At 48.0% G+C, this 6,000-nt stretch overlaps 1 non-coding gene across 1 annotated transcript; it reads left to right on the top strand.

Moving 5' to 3' along the window:
- Positions 1-1,317: 1,317 nt before the first annotated feature.
- On the top strand, positions 1,318-1,421 carry LOC120686990. Its single transcript, XR_005680496.1, has one exon. It is a non-coding gene; the product is annotated as a small nucleolar RNA R71 (small nucleolar RNA).
- The last annotated feature ends 4,579 nt before the right edge of the window (positions 1,422-6,000 follow it).

The raw sequence follows: 6,000 nt of genomic DNA, 5'->3' as shown, positions 1-6,000 counted from the left end.
CAGAGTGCTTGCCCTTCACTGTCTTGTTGTATCATGAAGCGCTGCTCTTCCTTCTTCTTGAACCTAAAAAACATATCCTTCCTTCCGACATGGAAACTGATTTCTCCCTTTCCGACATCGATCCTTGCCTTGGCAGACCTTAGAAAAGGTCACCCAAGTACGAGGTTGACTTCGAGGTCGCCCTCCATATCCATTACCACAAAGTCGGCAAGGACGAAGGAGTCTCGTACTCGTACAAAAACGTGTTCGGCTATCCCTTCGGGATACCGAATGGTTAAATCTGCAAGCTGTACGAGCATAGTTGTTGGGGAAAGAGCATGATATTCAAGTGCTTCATATATTACCTTGGGCATTACATTCACGCTTGCCCCAAGATCGCATAGGCATCGCTCGAAGTATTTGATGTAGATCGAGCAGTTGATCATGGGGACCCCTGGATCCTCTTGCACCGCTGCCACCATGCCATCCCAAACGTCGTTCCTTGGGGGATAGTACCTACCTGCATGGTTATTGCGTGGTGGCGTCCGGGACGAGTTACCCCGTCCGGTAGACAGCATGCTGACATTTTCAACGGGAGACTCGGGTTGCCCCGGGATCTTCCCGCTCTCAACAGTAGGTAACGAAACAGCAATTTGTGCAAGCTGGGTTTCGATCATTTTGTTGAAACTTAACTGGTTTTTAAGAGTAGAAGACAAAGCTTCAAGCTTAACATTTAAACTTTCCAGGGATTTGTCATTGGCCAAAAGCTTTTTATTTATATTTTCGTTGATTTTAACTTGGCCAAGAACAAGTTCTCTCAAGGGAGGTTGGTTTGAATTGAAATTCAAATTATAAGAAGGATTGTAGTTATTACCTCCCTAAAAAGATGGACGTGGCTGGTTCCACCCTTGGCCTCCTTGTTGTGGATGGTACCCGTTGTTGTTGTTGTTGTTGTTGTTGAGGTATGCACAGTCTTCACGGGTTTTGGGGCAATCGTTCCCCGAATGTCCATCGTTACCGCAGACTTTGCACGTGAAGTGCGAACCCATGGCGTAAACGGGAGCATGGATCGGTTGTTTGCTCCCTTCCTCCATCTTCTTGATTAGGAGGTCCAGATTTGCGGCAATCATATCCGTCTCTTTGACGGTATGCATGCCTTTTGTTCGGGGTTGGAGTCGTTCATAGCTCCACCCCTGATTGGAGACCATCTTCTCGACCAATTCTTTTGCTTTGGCGATAGTCAGGTAGAGGAAGGCTCCTCCAGCAGCAGCATCAATGTTGGCTCGAGATGTGATTGTGAGCCCGTTGTAGAAGCTTTGCAGGATGAGCCACTCGTCCATGCCATGATGAGGACAGGATAGGATGTATTCTTGCAGCCTCTCCCAAGCTTCTGGGATGGATTCCATCCCTGTCTGCTGGAAACTTGAAATTCTCCTGTGCAGGGCATTTGTTTTGCCCAGTGGGAAGAATTTTGCGAGGAACGCCTTGGAGCATTTGGCCCATGTGTCGATGTCCTTTTGTTTATAAAACCACTATTTCGCCTTCCTCAGGAGGGAAAAGGGAAATAGACGAAGCTTGACAATGCCGACGGCGACACCCCGTATGACAACGGTATCACTAGAAATGAGGGCGCCGAACCCATCCTAGCAACTGCACTCAAGGGGTACCACTCTCGTGGTATAATCAATACGATTACAAATGGATCCGCAAGCGCATGGATATACCATTGTAGCATTTCACCTGGAGAGTAAGGGTATCGTCATTTATTTGTGTCCCAAAGGACGGCAGCGGCAAAGGTATTGTACTCAACATTAACCATGACATTGTGCCTCAAGCAATAGGCAATACTCTAACAGGGGTAAGTACAGATAAAGAATAAGCAAGGTTAATGTGACACAGCACACATGCACACTCCAAGAGGAAGGAATAAAGGAGAGAAACTATAAAACAAAGAACTACTCTATCCTACGTCAAGTCAGCTGGAGCTTACGCTAAACGCAACACCACTGTTACGCCGGACGGCAGGACTGTCACCACCTGCCGTCTACCCCAGTCACACCATGGAGCACGGTCATATCCGAAGGATCCCGCATACCCGAGCACCATGCTAGTGTATGAAGTCACTACTCTAGTGCCCCCAGGTCTCCCACCCTTCGGATGGACGAGTAAAACATTAGAGCAAGCCCGAAAGCACAACGAACCTCTATCCGTACCCGGATCATCTGGCCTAACCAAGACCATAGCATAACTTATGAACGATCTAAGCATGGATTGATAAACTATCAAGACAGTAAAGCAACCATGGCAGAACTCTATATTATGAATAGAAGTCTGACAAGTCGGATACAAAGCCATACCAGGAGCCGAGGATTGCTCAACGACCCCGTGGACGATTTGCTCGCTAAGGAGATCTAGCCTAGCTCCACTACCTAGCTAAGAGAGAAAGAGAGAGGAGAGCCTTCTTGGAGAGAATGGAATGAAGTGTGTGTGTGTGTGTGTGTGTGTGTGTGTGTGTGTGTGTGTGTGTGTGTGTGTGTGTTGAGGGGGGTGGAGAGAGGCACTATTTATAGCTCTATAGGTCGGTTTCCCGCCAATGCACATATGGAAGGTGATCAGGTGCCTTGGCAGCTACTCCTCCTCGAAGTGCACCTGGACGGGAACCAGGCCAGGTCCGGCCGACCCAGGGGGTCGGCCGACCCCACCTGGCAGCCCCTTGGCCTGATCCTTTGCTGAGTGGTTGATTCGTTGGATCTTATCCTTATCCTCTAGTGCATCTTGCAGTGGTGGAGCCATCGGCAAGGCAGCCGATGCCGGTTGTGGACTGTTCTGAGCCATTAGCTGGGCAGCCGATGCCATCTGCGATGTGTGCTGAGTGATTTGATTGGATGGTTGCTGATACAGAACCATCTCGTTGCTGGTGCCTGCTTGCTGTGATCCCTGGTTGACTGAGTGCTGCGCCATGGGATATGGATATGGCACGTTTATGTGGCGCACAGAACCAACTATTGGGTCATGGAACACCCAATTAGCCCCATTCCGATGGGAGAATCTTGATATCAGGATTTCTGTGGGAGTTGCTGGTTGTATCAGCGTTACCATATTCTGCTGATGTGGCATCGGCTGGAAAACCGATCCGGTAGTCTGGCCCGTTGCCTAAGATGCTGACACATCCTACCACATCAGCATTCTCTTGCTGAGGAATTGGCTGTGAAGCCGATGCACTTGTTTGCTGGCCGATCGGCTTAGAAGCCGATGTACTGGTCTGCCCCGCTCCTGATGGGAAGAAGATTTCTGGAGGCATACCTAGACTCGTAGCTAGGTCCCACCCTAAGGGGTATCCTAATGCAAATCCCACTTGCATGGATGTGGTCAATGGTGTACAATTTGTGAAAACCAGATTGAACTGAGGTGGCACTGTAGAACCAATCGGCTGTGTAACTCCGATACTCCCTTTAGGTTGACTCTGGGAAACCACCGGGGGTGTTGTTGTAGCCGATCCGATAGGGGTGAAATTCATCTGGCTAGTCTGGTGATAGGCTGGCCCTATATAGCCTTGAAATCTGCCTTCATCGAGTGTCTTGATCAAAGCATTATGAACAGTGTTGGTCATAACTGACGCATGGCTAACAAAAGCATGCCAGACTGCCTGATGCACCATATCTAGCATTTTGTTCTCACGCTGCACCTCAGTCAATGGCTGGAGAGTCGGGAAATCAAACTTTTTGATCACCTCACCAGCCCTAGTTGCACTGAAGGATTTGATGAACTCTTGTTCATACGCCTCTAGGGCATTCTGGAGCTCTGCCTTCTGTTCTTCCTCTAGCTTGTCCTTGTCCACTGGATATAGTTATCCTTATTGAAACTGGCCTTGGACATATTGAGATCTCTCTGGTCCCACTGGGCGTGCCAAAAGATCCGTTGACGCGAAAGATCAACACACCAAGTCCAGGAGCACTGTTCACCAAGCTCAGACTGCATCTGCTTTAAACCGAGGCATGCCAGTCAATTTGACCTATAAATTGACAAGGAATTGGCAAATGTTAAATTCGCGAGCGTATCCGCTGGATTTCCGAATGACCCTCACACTGCGTATCGGCAATAGCTGCCGATGCAGAAAACGATAAAGCGATCAAGATAAACTAGTATTAAAGCGATTTGAAGGAATCGGCAAAAGGCTGCCGATGCAGGAAGCAATGATCGGCTGGATTTAACCGATTGGTACTCAAAGCGATGCAAAAGCCACTGTAAGGATCACCGGGGTGTCCGACCCTAGAGGGGGAGGGGTGAATAGGGTCGCTAATCGCTTTCTAACCTAGGGCTCAATCTATTTGCATAAGATAAACCTAACACGTCCTACACATGCTAGTTATGACTAAGGTTTATCTATGCTACTCTCTACTTACCCCTAAAAGACTTGCAACCTATAGCCAATCCTAATCAAACTAACTAGGCAAGTAAAGGCACGCAAGATAGAGTAAATGCGGAAACGTAATACGGTAAGTAAAGAGGTGAGGGAGAGAATATGCAAACTCCCGTGAAGACACCGAGACACACGATTTAGCGTGGTTCGGTTAGGACACCAAGTCCCTCCCTACGTCCACGGCCACTTGTCCAACAAGAACAAGTGTGATGCCAAGTCTCTTCGCTTGATCACCGTCTTGCGTTCGCCACCAAGGCTTCCGGCAAGCAAAGGCTAAGTGGCGCCAAGTCACCAAGACAAGGCCACCGCCACCGTCTCTCTCAAAGCGTCACCAACGGCACCGTCTTCACTATTGGAGCTTCTCACCAAGAGGGGTCTCCTTCCCCGCACAAAGTGACGTTGCCTCTCCACACCAAGTCGGAGGGTCACACGATGAGTACACGATTGCTTGCCGTAGCAAGACTTTGCTCAAGGGAGCTCTCGCAAGAACTAATCCCTATACAAGTGCACAAAGCACTCTCTCAAAGCTTCTCACAAGCTAGATATGACACTAAGCTTTACTAGGATGGTTGGAGATGTTAGTTTGCTTGGGCAACACTTCCTTCAACTTTTTTGGCGTCCAACCATATGCAGCAACCGGCCTTGGGGGGTATATATAGCCCACACACCCAAAAAGAGCCGTTAGGAAGGTGGCTGACAAAAATCGCTATCACCGGTTAAACCGATGATCCACTTTGTGTCATCACCGGTTTAACCGGTGAGCACCTTTTTCCAACTAGCCGTTATACTTCAACGGCTACCTTAATCAACCGACGTAATCAACCGGTGAATGTATCTTCATCGTCGGTTTAACCGGTGCATGTAACTGTCCCAGAGTTCCCGAAAACCAACTCTCTGGACAACTACACCGACGTAATTGACCGGTGTATCATCGGTTCAACCGATGTATGCATTTCCCTTGGTCTTCTTCTGCCGTTGCACCGACGTATTCAATATCTTCATCATCGGTTCAATCGACGCAAAACCCTAGCCTCAGCTTCTGGGTTCATTGCACCGATGAGTACAATTTGCTCATTATCGGTTTAACCGGTGATAGCAAAATGTCTCTGTCTTGTTTGTTTTGACTTGATTTCTTCACGGTCTCTTCAATTCTTTGTCCTTTGGACCGAAGAGGTTTCAGGGCGCTGCCCTGATACCCGCGAGGGGCGGCTCCCCCTCGACCCCCCTCCAGAACCACCGTAGGGGCGGCCCTTCGGGCCTAGCTACGCCTATCTTCTCTTTGTCATCACTTGAACCTAAAAGCCTGAGAATGGTCATCTTAACAATCATATTAGTCCAAGTGTTGTGTTGCCTATATCAATCACCAAAACATTATATTGAAATATGGCATGCGAGGCCATTTTCACTACAGGCACGAATGTGTGGATTTAAATAAAACTATGCTCAAAATAGATCTAATCGGCTTTATAGGATCTAAAACGAGAGCAAAGGGTTTTATAGCCGATTAAACGTATTCTAAGCAGGATAGATTTGATAAAAGCTAAAACAATAGGAAAAACCTATAGATCTAGCAAATATCGATAAATTTTGAATAAATCTAA

Source organism: Panicum virgatum, chromosome 8N, assembly GCF_016808335.1.
Source record: "Panicum virgatum strain AP13 chromosome 8N, P.virgatum_v5, whole genome shotgun sequence".
Lineage (NCBI taxonomy): Eukaryota > Viridiplantae > Streptophyta > Magnoliopsida > Poales > Poaceae > Panicum > Panicum virgatum.
The sequence above is the reverse complement of the archived record's forward strand: the minus strand, read 5'-3'. Positions and strand labels throughout refer to the sequence as shown.